This window comes from Felis catus, chromosome C1 (assembly GCF_018350175.1).
Source record: "Felis catus isolate Fca126 chromosome C1, F.catus_Fca126_mat1.0, whole genome shotgun sequence".
NCBI lineage: Eukaryota > Metazoa > Chordata > Mammalia > Carnivora > Felidae > Felis > Felis catus.
Window position 1 is genome coordinate 95,389,363 of NC_058375.1, and position 14,377 is coordinate 95,403,739.

General features: G+C 48.9%; 1 protein-coding gene across 3 annotated transcripts in view; it reads right to left on the reverse strand.

Annotated features, from left to right (window-relative positions):
• The window catches only part of KCND3 (potassium voltage-gated channel subfamily D member 3), a 209,589-nt gene that overhangs the window by 50,539 nt on the left and 144,673 nt on the right, over nucleotides 1-14,377 (reverse strand). The gene's annotated exons all lie outside the window — the stretch shown is intronic.

Consider the following 14,377-nt stretch of genomic DNA (forward strand, 5'->3'; position numbering starts at 1 on the left):
TAGGTAGCCGTGTCCCTTGGGTGTGCTCTCTCCTCACTTTGAGCACTGTTCTTCAGTGACGTTATCTGCTCAGCACCCGAATAAGTCATGACTTTTACATATCAGTCCCCAGCCCAGCCCTCCGCCCTGGGAGTTGGACCCACACAATCCAACAACTTACTGGACATCTCCACCTGAAAGGCCCCACTCTCCAGGCACCGCAAGCCCAACAGGTTGCTGACTGAGCGGACTGTCCTTCTCTGCCAAATGCTTCTCCCTGTGGGGGCACTGTATCAGAGGACAGTGCACCCAACTGCCTGTCTGAGGTGGTAAGCTGGGCACCATCCCAGACTCCCACATGGCAACATGGCTCACGGCACCTTTAACGCTGCTTCTGCCCTTCTCATGTTCCCTCCCAGGTAACTCCCCTGCCCCTCGCCTGGTCACCATCATCCCTTGGACATCGTCGTTATGACAGTCTTCACCCTTCTTCCCTCAGTCTAAATCTCTGCCAGCCCATCCCCTACTGCCAGCAGGGTGGATCTATATGTCTATATATTTTTTAATTTTCTGATTCCCACTAAAATTGATGCTCCATGTGGGCTCCATTTCTACAAAGGCAGAAATCTCTGTTCATTATCATCACCAGTGCCTGGGACGCAGCAGGAGCTCAATAAATATCAGTTGAACAAAGAATGAATCTAAAGATATAAATCTGGTCCCACCTCACCCTTGCTTAAGACTCTTGCACAGCTTCCTATAGCTTTCCAGATCCAGGCCAGTTTCTTAGCGTAGCATATAAGGTCTGGTCCCAGCTCAGTTCTCAAGCCTCCTGTATCTACTCATCGCTTTCTGTACCTCTGTCTCCGTTCCAGCCACGGGAACTTCCTTGCAGTTCCTACAGCATCTCTTAACCCAGCAATTGTCCAAGTGATGGTCTGTGCAGTCCCAAGAGTCTTGAGACCCTTTCAAAGTGGTCAGTGAATATGCAAGAATGACTAATAGATTTTAAGGTCGACAGGACATAAAAAGTACATCGGTATGGTTCAGATTCCACAATGCAACTACGTGTGCAATGCTTGCTGAGTTTTGGTGTGGCGTCAAAGAAGAATGCCCACCCTCACCTGACAAGGCCATTTCAGTGCTAGTATCTGTGTGCCAGGCTCCCGGAGCACACAAGCTGAGAAGTCCCTCCCTCACGCTCAGGGCCGACCCTGCATTGGGCCGACCCTCAGAGAGGTGCCTCCTTTGTGTTTCCTAGGTGCTCTGCTGATCCCACCTTGGTCCTGGCCTTGCTGTGTGGGTCTGGGGTTTCTTCATCTGCCTCAGCTAAAACCACACATAACCACAGACTGAATGCAGATGTAGGTATGAGAATCCACCTGCCTCCTGTTAAGTCAGACCTCTCTCCCCACCGCCCCCCCCCCCAAGAGACTTGCAACAATGTAAAACAATGCCACTCTTCCCGCTGGTTTTATTTTGGAGAATATAGCTATTTTTCATAAAATTTATGTTAACACCCAATGGATTTATTATTTTCAAATGAATTAATGGACCCACGCTGTTAAATACTTTAAAAATTCCAGTTTTTTTTTTAACATTTACTTATTTTTGAGAGAGACACAGAGCGCGAGTGGGGGAGGGGCAGAGAGAGAAGGAGACAGAATCCGAAGCAGGCTCCAGGCCCTGAGCTGTCAGCACAGAGCCACATGTGGGGCTCAAACCCACGAACTATGAGATCATGACCTGAGCCGAAGTTGGATGCTTAACAGACTGAGCCCCCCAGGCGCCCCTAAAAATTCCAGTTTTGATTTCTAATACTGCATATACCCCACATAAATAAAAGCTCTTTGGGGTCCTTGATGATTTTTCTGAGACCAGAAAGGTTGAAAACCAGTCTGTTAAACTAGAAGATGTGGGAAAATGTTCTTTTTTATATTAAAATAAGCATGGTTTGCATGAATTTTATAATCAAATAAGACATCAGAGAAATTTGTGGTGGATGGATTCAGGCAGCATCCCTGCTGGCCTCAAAGGTTTGCGATACTCACTCTGCTTTAATGGTGGCTGTGCTAACTCCCTCTTTCATCCTCAGAGAAGAAGGAAAGTAACGGATGGACGGATGGACGCCAGTTTCTCTCTTTGGGCAGTCTCAAATCTCTTGCCCTGAAGGCCCCACCTCACTCTTACTTCCTCCTTCTTGCTCCTCCTGAACTTTGCCTGCCTGCCCATTATATTTTTCTCTTCAAGGTACCACTCAGTCTCACCTCCTCCAGGAAGGCACCAACTGTCCCAGTCCCTGTGCTCCCAAATGTAGATCCATGGGTCTGTGCTGGGCAGGCTCTGTGAGCATTACCTGGGGGAACATTTAAAACACACAAGCTCTCTGGGTCCAGCCCACAGCCAGAGATTCTGATTCACAGGCTCCAGGCATATACATTAAAAAACAAAACAAAACAAAACAAAAACCTCTCTCTAGGAGACCCCTTGTAGCCAGGGGTGGGAAGTGCTGGGTAAGTGGCACTACCTTGAAGTTTTTTCTTCAGCAAGGCTGTAATCTCCTGGAGCACAGGGGTTAGAATCTCTCTCCTTCATATTCTAGAACCAAAAGCATAGGGCTGTGCGCGGGGCTGGTGGTTCATTTCTAGAACCCCACTGAACCGGGCGACCGAAGTCACAGACTCAGGAAGCCCCACCTTCATTTGCTCTGGCCCTGGACCTCCCTGGCTGATGATCAGGAAGCCAACAACAGGCATCTTTCAAAGGCGGGTGTATGTAGTCCCAAGCATGTGTATGTGCAAAGCACAGAGACATAAAGGGGCTTTTAACTCTGCCACTAGCCTGGGATGTTGAGTGACAACGTGGATCAGATCTGCTCTTTTTTTTTTTTTTTTGGTTCTCTTTCTGGAGGCTTTCTAACTTCCAGAAGAATTTCCAGGATGATTTTGTCAATCCAAGTTAACTTTTTTTTTTTTTAATTTTTTTTTCCCCAAAGTTTATTTATTTTTGGGACAGAGAGAGATAGAGCATGAACAGGGGAGGGGCAGAGAGACAGGGAGACACAGAATCGGAAACAGGCTCCAGGCTCCGAGCCATCAGCCCAGAGCCTGACGCGGGGCTCGAACTCACGGACCGCGAGATCGTGACCTGGCTGAAGTCGGACGCTTAACCGACTGCGCCACCCAGGCGCCCCAATCCAAGTTAACTTTAATAAACACTAATGCAATTCTCCTGTTATCTCTTCTATAATTTTATATTTCTGCCGTGTCCGAATCCTTTAACTCTTTTCCGAAGATGTGCCCAACCTCACCCCCTTCCCCAAGCGTGGGACAGCTAAAACTATTTCTAGGGTCGGCACCGAGAAAGGTGGCTACGGAGGGCGTCCCAGGTCCTGCTTTTTACCTAGACCTGTAACTGCTCCATCTAAAAACTCAAGCTTCAATTCAGATAGACCCCCCCACCCCCACCCCCACCCCCGAATCCCCCTGGAATGCAGTGGCAGAATGACAAATGTGGTACTGGAGATAACTAGGCCGAAGGGAGGTGTACTTCTAATGGTATAAATACATCTTTGGTAAATCTTCCCACCAAGATGTCTTTATAACTAAAAACAGCCACTCTGTTCCCCATGGCTGCTGTGAAGGCTGATGGGCTTTTGTATGTCAAGGGGAGCCATCTCTCCTCCCTCTTCCAGCTCACCACCAGCAAGCAGACACCACACTGGGTCCAGGAGGTAATTAAAGTTTCAGGGGCAGGTGGGAGGCAAGAGGGGAGAGAGCCAGGAAAACAGTAGGACCACACATCGGCAGTGTTGCCAAACTGGCCTTGGTCCCTGGTTCTTGGTGACAGCCAAGCATCTACATTCACTCGTTTTTATGGAGATTGAGAAGAAATGGAGGCTTTGCTTTTTGCCAGTTTCGACACCTCTCTGCTTTGCACATTAACAGGCTCGCCGTTTGACACCACTTCTAATCCATCCACTACTCTGTGGAGGTGTCAGGAAAACTTGCTAGAGATACTAGGGCCCAATTATGGCGCCTAGTTTACACTTGAATCTTGACAGATGCTGGAAGCCTTTTAGACTCTGGGATGATTAGTGTAGACCTTTCCCTTTCTTGCGAGCAGCTCGAAGTCCTGCAACTGTTTTGTCGCCATCCAATGGATCCTTAATGAGCGGCCCTTCCTAATGTGGCCCACAGGGGCATCAATGGCTCAATGGCAAAGAGCCTGAGGCCAAGAAGGAGAGGCGTCTTGCCTGAAATTATGCTTCAAGCCTGTAACAAGTCCTCAGTTCCTTAGAAATCATGCTCACAATAAGAAATTCAGACAGGTCAAGGTAAGAGCAGAAAGCCAGCCAGAATTTTTTTGGACGAAGAAAAGAGAACAAATTAAGGGGAACACTGTCCAAATGGTGGCGGTGCTGATTTCTGGCACAAGCACTGTGCCTTCTGCTGTCCATACACGAAGGCCAGGGAGTCTAAAATAGAGCCTCTCGATACCATTTTCTTTATCAATTTCTTTAAAAAAATTTTTTTTATGTTTTTTTTATTTTTGAGACAGAGAGAGACAGAGCATGAGCAGGGGAGGTACACAGAGAGAGGGAGACACAGAATCCAAAGCAGGCTCCAGGCTCTGAACTGTCAGCACAGAGCCTGATGCGGGGCTTGAACTCATGGACTGTGAGATCATGACCTGAGCTGAAGTCGGACACTTAACCGACTGAGCCACCCAGGAGCCCCTCTTTATCAATTTCTTAATTCAGAGGGGCATCTCTCTGGATGCACAGCTGATAATTGGTGTGTAGGTAAGCCTTCAGGGAAGACAGAGGTGGGCAGCGGTGACTGAAAACCTTTACAAACGAACAAACTAATCTGATTTAAAAAGCTGGAAAAGACTGAAGAAAACCCAAGAAGACGTAGCCCTGAACAGAGCTTATTACAGAAGGGAAATGAACTGTCCAGGTTATGGGTCGAGGGCCCAGGGCTCACAGGCTAAGAGTAGGAGGAAGATTGGTTACCCACAGGCAAGGATGCCTCTTTGATAAAGGGGCAAGTAGGGCTCTAAGTCATTTGAGATGGCCCCTTGGGTGGGCCTAATTCCATTGATCTATTCTGCCATTTCACACGGGGCAAGATCAAGGCTTTGACCCATGGAAGGGGTTAGGTATATTCATCCCGCTCTCTCCCTGTTCCTGTGACCACCTTAAAGTTGGATGCGAGCATAAGGCCCAGGGAATGAAAGTAGTCACTGATGTCCACTGGTCCACTGGAATTTGGAGAGAGCTTTCCTATAAAGAGCAGGTGTCTTTAAACATTCAAATAGGAGCCAAATCTGGTCCTGTGGCTCAGACTCAGATTTACTGCTCCTTCTGTTAAAAAGAGCTTGGAAAACAAAACACGAGCTTAAAACCAAAACTCAAGACTTACTAAACTTGAGGAATTTATCTCAGTTCTACATACTAATCTCAGTTCTTTCCAGCTAAACCATGATCCTCAGTTTCTGCTCTACTTACTGAGAACACACAAACACATCGTCTGAAGCTTGGAAAGGAATTTAGAGATCTTCTCAACCGATCTTTCATCCAAAGTGGAACCCCGCAACAGCAACCTTGACAGGTGATAATCCAGTCTTTGAACCCTTGCCATAACGAAGAATGAATTACTTCTCCATGTAATCAGATTATCAGAGGCACCAATGGGGAGAAAGTCTTCATCAGGATCCAGCCAAAATCTGCCTCTCCCCAGCTTGGGTTCTAACTCTGCCTTCTGAGGATACACAGAGGAAGTTTATCCCATCTTTTATATGACAACTGTGCAGGTATTTGAGACACGGAGCACGCTGCTTCCCCAGCAGGACATGATCCAGGTGCCCAACCTCAGACCTGCTTCAGTCTGTCAATATCCTTCCTGAAATGTGGGGCCCTGTTCTGGGTACAGATAAGCCAACTCATTTGCAACCAGTGGGGTCGCGTTGACCCAGAGGGACAGGCAGCAGCTTGGACCCTGGTGGCTGGAAGGGTGCTTGGTCCATCTAAGGGGGAAGCTAAGAGCTGTTTCTCGGATTCTAGGCTCATCCAAAGCAGCCTGCCGAGATGGAAACAGTGCTGGGCGGGGGCTGTGGGAGGGAGTCAGCCAAACCCAATGAGACTTTAACTCCTGAGCTTTGTGAACCAGGCACTCACAGAGCGCTGGCTCTCCTGTTTGGCAGCGGTTGGGTGGTGGTGGGGGTGATCCATTCTAGCTGTTGTTGATTTTAGCAAAAATATTCAGAAAATCAGCGTCTGTGTCATTTTATGTAAATCCAGATCCATCTGTCACCGTCTATTGTACCTCCAGGCTCTGTAAAAAATTGTTAATACAATTGTTGTTGTTTTTCTCCAAAGGCATGTGGTAACATCTTTAGAAATCTCTGGCGTAAGATGTGGGCAGAATGCGTGGCTTCATGCCCTGAATGATGCTGACATTTACATGGGCGGATGCTGGACGGGAGACTCTCGGGCGTCTGAGATAGGAGACAAGTGACCGTGAATCCCAAAGGACAAAGTCACGGTACTCCCTCTGCTGTGTCCCCGTCACAGCGCTGCCTCCGGGACTGGGCGCTGCCAGTTCGGGCCGCTTGCCTTCTCCCCATGGTTCCTTCCATGCCACAATCACCACCGGGGCGTTTTGCAATGACCCCCTCACCTTTCTCACCAACCCAATTCCCCTCCTTCCCAGTAATCTGGTTCCCTCTGGGCTCTGATTTTTACTCAGAACCTCACTGACTGTTAACAGCTCCATAAAAGGTGGTTTTGAAATATCCAGGATGGATTCTTCTTCTTAGTCTGCACCCCGTTGACGCAGACCCTGTACCTTGTTCTCTGCGATGTTTCTCTGGGCCTTGTGGTTGGTCTCCGCGGGAGTGGGCTCTCCCGTACTGACCCCGGAGCCCCAGGGATGGCGACCCCTCCACTTGACAGGCCAGAGTGATGGGGGGGGTCTCAGAACCCCACCAATGCCACAGACCTGCAGTGGCGCCAAATTACAACAGCAACCACGACCTACTACGCGCCGACGGTGGGCTGGCCCACGCATGCGCGCCACCGCGCAGCAGCCACGTGATGTTGACGCCATCCTCTCCGTCCTCCAGGGGAGGGCATGAGTTTCCCAGAAGTTGGATCAGCTCCCAAAGCCTATGCATGGTCTCCAGTGCAGCCCTCACTTCTGCGTGAGCTCGCAACGCGAGACTCCATCCCTGAAGAGAAGCCTGTGTTCTTGACATGCCCCTGATGGCTTTGCAGTTAGGAAAGTAAGCGTTTCAAAAAGCATAGTCTTGGCCTCTTGCCCAACCTCTGTGAGCCGAGCCGGCACCACAAGAAATATACATTTAAGGTAGTTTTCATAAAACATGTACTTACTAACAACAGTTGCTTCTCATTCAGTGCTCTTCCATATTTATTAACGCGTTTTATCCTCTCAGTTACTCTGCAAAATTGACCAAAATGTGTCCTTATCTGTACGTGGAGGATAAAGAAGCACAGATCCAGAAAGGCTTAGGGAGGTACTTAGGGTTTCAGTAAATTAATCACGAAGACTGTCACTTCCCTTTGCTGGCTCTCACTTTGCATTGAAGCAATAGCTCCTCTGGTCTGGTGGTTTCTCCAAGGTCAATATCACGAGTTCCCCATCGCTCCCCTCATCTAATGCTATTCTCTGAGATACAGAACACCCTTCTGAAATAAGGTTTACCCTCAAAAAATAAGCCAGAGATCCTGCCCTGCCCCAGTCAGACCTCTGTTGCCCACAGAATTGCACCTCCTGAGCAGTTGGCATGGGCCAGGGGCTTTGCTCCGCCAATGGCTCTATGAAGCATTCATCATTGTTTGCCCGCTTTGCAGATGAGGAAACTGAGGACCTGAGAGATTAAGTGAGTTGGCCAGGTTCCTACAGCTAGAATGGGGTAGAGCCTGGGCTTGAACCCAGGAAGCTTGGGCTGCAGAGTTGAGAGTCCTCCTGTGGTCTGAGTAGTAGAGAGCCGCCAAGCCGTCTGGAGGTAGTGCTGGAGGAGCAGTGGGCTTCGCGGCCTCTTACAGCCGTGCTGCCCAGCGCCAGACACTGAGATGTGGTCGACAGAAAGCCTGGGATGCCTTTCTCATAAGCTGTATTTAATCTGGATGTCCCCCAAGATACACTTACATTATAAGTCGTTTTTTATGTTAAAAGCAGGAGTTTACACTTACATCCATTGCGTTTTTAAAATAAGCATTTTTGATTTCAGAATAGTTTTAGATTTACAGAAAAACTGTGAAGATAGTACAGAGAGTTCCACACCCCGTCTCCTCTGTTACTAACATCTTACATGTTAATGTGCTACATTTCCCCACAATTATTATTACGCACAGACCATACTGTATTCAGGTTTCCTGAGTTTTTACCTAAGGTTCCATCTAGGACGTCACCTTATACTTAGTTGTCATATCTCCTTAGGCTCCTCTAGAGGGTGAAAGTGTCCTAGCATTTCTTTTTGATGATCTTGACAGTTTTGAAGAGCGCTGGCCAGGCATTTTGTAGAACATCCTCAATTAGAAATTGCCTAATATTTTTCTCTAATAAGAGGGGGGTTATAGGTTTTGGGGAGGGGGACCACAGAGATAAAGCATCACTGTTATCACATCATACCGAGGTATGGAATCATGCCCTCAACATGATTTGTCCCTATTGGCGTCCACCTTGAGCACCTGGCTGAGGTGGTGGTTGTCAGGTTTCTCCGCCGTGAGGTTACAGTGATCGTCCCTGCCCCTCGCTACACTGTCCTTCTTGGAAGGAAGTCACAAGGTACAGTCTGCACTTTGGGAGTGGGGAGTTACGCTCTGTCTCCTCGAGGGCGGGTTATCTACAGAAATCACTTGCATGTCTGCGTTACATTTTGTTCAGAGTAAGCCCATCACTTCAGGTGCTGGGGACCTGTTTGCATCCTGACACTGTGACCATCTGGTAATTGAACTTTCCTGGCTGGGTGGTGTCTATGCATCTATGAGCATGAGTTCTGTGTCACTTACACAGCCATTGGACAGACCACCTTTAAAGAGATTCTCCTGAAATCTTGGGGGGCACTTGGGGGGCACAACTGGCATTCTAGGGGACATTTCTGAAGTCACATCATTGTACCAGTGCCCAGACCACAGTTCTCCATCTTATCCACAATGTGGGAAGGAATGACCTCATTAAATGTTTTACTGAAATCAATCATATGCCAATCATATTCCTCTACTATCCTCGAAAAATATACCTAGTAAAAAACCATGTTAATTTTGGATGATTTCTTTTTAGTGACCCTCTGCTAGCTCCTGGGTATCTATATATTTTCTAAGTGCACACAAACGAGCAATCTACCACTCTATCTGTTTAGAATTTCATCAGTTTGATCCTAGACTGCTCAATCCAGAGCTTCTGGATTCTTGCTTTTGGAAAAGCAAGCTGTTTCCAGTCTTTGCCCATCTCCTCTGTTTTGTGTTGTTTCTCAACAATCGCAAGCAATGCTTCCGCCATCGTATCTGCAAATTCCTTAAATCCCGGGACATCAAACATCTGGGTTGAGAGTCCTGACCGCGTTTAAGGATGATAGATATATTCTTCCTGACACGTCAGATCGAAAATTGTTCCCAAAACAAGAGGCGGGTGGCCCTACTTTTCTCTGTCTCCTCCAGGGGCACGGTTTTCCACACAGGCTCATGTGCTGTATTTCTCGCCTGCCCTTCAGTGCTACCCGGACTCCCTTTTGTTAGCTATTTCTTTTGAACAAAGTTAATATTACATCATCTTCCCCAAGGAGCAGTCCTTTATCATGTTCATTTTCCTGCTTCAGGCATTACTTAAAAATAACAAAAACCGCTAAAAGCTAACCTTTATTGAAGGGTTTGATAGAACAGGAGACAAGGGCATTACAAGCAGAGAATAATGATAATAATAATGATGATGAATATGTATTAGACCAAATGTGCCAAGCACTAAGCCAAGCACTTGACAGGCATTATCAAGCATATTATTTACAATAACCCTTCCGGATTAGATATCACTTCCGTTTTACAGGTAAGGAAACCGAGGCTTGGTGAGGTTAAAGAGCTTGTCCGCTATCACAAAGCTGAGATTCAAACCAGGTGGGTCTGATTCCTGAATCCTTGCAGCAATAACTACAGAAATACCCCAAGTGCCTTTTTGCTGTCTGCATTTTTAAAAGCATGTCTATTCCGGGCTTAGACTTTCAGACATAGTTCTTGCAGGGTGTGGTGACCCCTGGAACCCCTCCTCATTATAATGCCTTCCGTCCTCTGATGTGTCCCCGATCCCTTCCGAGCAGGAAGCCCTCAGAACCTTCACTGGTCCCTTTATGTTAGGTCTCTGTAACACGAAGTCTCCAACCCCTCCCCAAATCATGCACAAAATTTTGTATTGACGTGCATTTTTTTTTTTTCTGGGAGAAATGGGCTATAGTTTCATCACGTCCTCAAAGTGATTTGTTATCCACCCTTCATTCAAACACGTATGAGTCATTGTTTGTGATGCCTCCCTTTTTCTCTCAGAGATGGTTTGTGACTGTAGCACAGATATTTCATATTTATAATTCCCCGACCCTCTAAGTTGTGTTCCCCTTTGGCCCTGGAACTAAACTTACTGTTCCACTGAGCTTTTCAGATTCTCTGTTTATAAAACCGCAAATTTCTGTCTGCAAATGCCAGCGTTCCCTTCCCCGGCTATCAGTCGCGCTAAGATGATGTGGCTCTCTCTTCCAGGTTCCCATCCCTGTTCTTTTTGATACACCGAGTAAATATTTGCACAATTCCAATGTGCGAGGCACTGTCCTAGGCAGAGGGGGAACCACAGTGAACAAAATGCAAAGTCTTTGCCCCTGGGGGACGCCGCATTCGCCAGATAACAAATAATTCTTTTCTGTGGATCACGGTTCAATCTAGACTCCGTTCCCCTATTTTCCCATTCTATCTTTTTAATTTTTTTATTAATTTTTGAGAGAGAGAGAGAGAGAGAGAGCGAGCATGAATGGGGGAGGGGCAGAGAGAAGGGGAGACACAGAATCCAAAGCAGGCTCCGGGCTCCGAGCTGTCAGCACAGAGCCCCACGTGGGGCTCAAACTCACAAACTGTGAAGTCACGAACTGTGAGATCATGACCTGAGCCGAAGTCGGACGCCTAACTGACTGAGCCACCCAGGTATCCCACCCATTCTACCTTTTAAGGAATAAAATTATTAGCGGGCCAAATAAAAAAAAAAAAGACGTCAGCTCTCCTGCTTTTAGCAGAGCGATACTGCAGGTGTTTAATTAGGGAGCGATCCTATCACCATTTCCTTCTGTCCTGTGCTGCTGGGGCATCACTCCTGGGCTCCTCTGGCAGGCAGCTCGTCGTGGCACATCCCCACTCAGATCTCTCACCTGGGCTGCCCCCTCTGGCTCACAGATCTCAGACACGCAGGCACCTCCCTGGCATGTGGCATTCCCCTCTCCCTATGCAGCTAGAACCTTCCTTGCTGTACCCTCTGGGCATGAGCGCCATCAGGCAGGCAGGAGGGCCCAGGAGATGACAAGCGATACTGTCGTCTACTGTCTGTGCTAGTGGGGAGACGGCGGAGAACCTAACTCTCCTCTGGAACTGCTGCTTCTCAGCTTTCTCTAGAATCAGTGTGCTTAACTGACTCTCCACGTGACTGCGCGCAAGTTAAGTTCCCCGAGGTTCCTTCCTTTCTCTAACAAGGATAATGATATTCATTTCGTGGGGCCGATGGGAGGAGTAAATGAGACAATGGTGTGTCGCTAAAGTGCCACTTGCCAAATAGGCCCCCACAAAAGGGCAGAACCCAGGTCGGCTCGCTTGCCTTTCCCGCGCTGTCACATGGGTCTTCCTCCAGCCTCCCTGGCCTTTACCACTTGAGTGTCTTATTTTAGTCTCTGCCTATTCGGGGCTGTTGAGGAGAGAAGAAAGAATGGAGAAGTATGTCCTCACATGCTGAGGGTGGCAGGGGGCTAGGCCCAATGTGCCCCGGGGCCGGGGGGATAACTCTTCACCCAGATAATGCCATTTTCAACAATTCCTGATTCTCTGTGGATTCTCTGTGCCGGGGCACACCGGGGCTTTGCCGCACGGAAATACACTCTGGAGAGAAGGGCATCTGGGAAGCGGAGCGCCTGAAGAGGCCATCCAGACATCAATCTGGGTCCCAAATGCCAGCCAGCAAGGGGCCCAGGTGTCCTGGATTCAGGACTGCTCTTGCTAAGCTGGGCATTCACAGGGGATGTGGGGCTCAACAGAACTCCTGGCAGGAGTGCCATGGTGATGGGGAGTCAGTGTGGACCTCCAAATCGGCATCAGCGGTCCAGACTCTCCACCCGCCCTAAGTGGCTCCCCTGGCCAGACCACTGTCTTTTAGTTCAATTGCTCCATTTGAATGTCCCTCTGAGGATCAGCCTTGGGGGCAGCAAGGGCCTCTTACAGGTACCAGAGCCCAAGAGTGAGAAAGGGGATACCACTATCCATGGGGAGACCTACCAAGACTCTCACTGGGGAGCAAATGCCATTGAGAGATATCTGGGCTGCCAAAGACCCAGCTGGGTCTGGAAGGACTTGGAAAAATATTTCAGCCTAGGCGCGGGTAACTGGAGATCAGGGCAGAGAATGATTCCAAGGAGGGTCCTCACCCTGATGGACGGAGACCATCAGGGGCTCCATGGAGCAGCCAGTTAATGCCAAGAAACTCTGCCAAGGTGAGTGACACCCACTGTCAGCCATCTGTACGACTGTCTGTATGACAGGTGCTCTCCCAGTTCCGCTGTGCATACGGGCCGAGAACGCGTGGCGGAGAGGATGAACGAAGGGGGCATTGCCAGAGAATAGAAGTGAGGAGAAACTATAACCCTGAGGATTCAGCTCAGGAAGTAGAAACACCAGCTTTCCCAGCCCCACCCCCCACCCCCTCCGCTCTGCTCCCTGGATCCCAGGAGTCCTGGTTGGGGGACAGAGAACAACAGCGGTGCATCTTGAGGGCAAAGATGATGTTTTAAGTTCATTTCTGGCATCTTTAGCATGTTTCTAGGCCTGAGTTCCACCTTTTGCTGAATGAATGAATAAATGATGCTGTTTATTACCTTGTCTGGGATGAGCTCAATTGGGATCCTCTTTGATTACTTGCACTGTCCTTTGCTCTCTGAGTCATTGATTTGTTTCCAGTCCTACGGGAAGCTCAAGCTAAACTCAGAAAAATGGTAGTTGGGGTCTGGGGAGGAGACCGCATAGTCAGAACAGTCGCTGGAGCTTGGGGTTCCCATAGCAAGGCCCTTGAAGATCCTGCCAGAGGCAGAGCCCCAGGCATGGGACTGATCCTGTGGTTCCAGTAGACTCCAGTCCCACTGGAGGCTCCAATACGTAGATTTCCTGGGCTGGACAATGTGGACGTGGAGAGGGCTGCGTTCCCCTGGTGTTTCATTGTGAGCAGCAGGAGAAGACAAGGTTCGCCCAGTCTCTCCATTATGGCCAGATGGTGAGGGCCCCAAGCTCTCTGTTCCCAGAAATTGGGGCAGGGCTCAGGGGCTCACAGGGGAGCTAAAAATAAAGCCAGTCTGTTTCCGCTCTCTTGGAGGGAGTCTGGGTGGTCTCTGGGGATAGGAGGGCTGTGGTCTTCCCTGCCTGGGTGGACATCTTGCTTCATTTTGCCCCATTGGGAGCCAGCGAGGCGCCTTCTTCCCTGTAGCTCAGGGTTCTCTGATCAAGGCATCAGTGCCAGGCTAGGGAGTAAGGTAGAAGGTAGTGACAGGCACAAAATAAATCCAGTTGAGAAACTAGATCTACGGTTGCAAAAAACCTATACCCCTCCAATTGACCCTGTGTTTCCCCTTATGCTACATTACCTCTGCTCCTTTGGCTATGCACTGAAATGTTACTTAGAGTTACTGAACACCCAAGTGCTGGTGGACCGTGGTGCGGTCGTTCTATGTTGGCGTTAAAATGGGGTACAGGAGTGGAGCTGGGTGGGCGGGCAGGTCTCACGATCCCTGGGACTTTGGTTCTCTCCAAGAGTGACAGCAAACACCCCTTCTGCCCCTTTCTTCCAGCTCCCCATATGGCCCCAGAGAAGAGAGGCGGCCCCCACGCTGAGGCTCAGCTGGCACTTCTCAGGGACAGGAAAGAGGCAAGGTCCACAGCAAGAAACACGGGTACAGGTGGAAGTGTCTCTCCGAATGGGAGCGAGGCATTCATTCGTTTGCTGGTTCGCTCGCTCACTCACTCTCAACCAGCCGACATTTTAAAACAGCTTATCAAATATGCCAGATGGGCAGGAAAATGAGGCAAAGGCAAACTGGGCCCAGATTCCACCTTCGAGTTCACCGTGTCCCTGCAGACCTCTCTGGGAGGAAA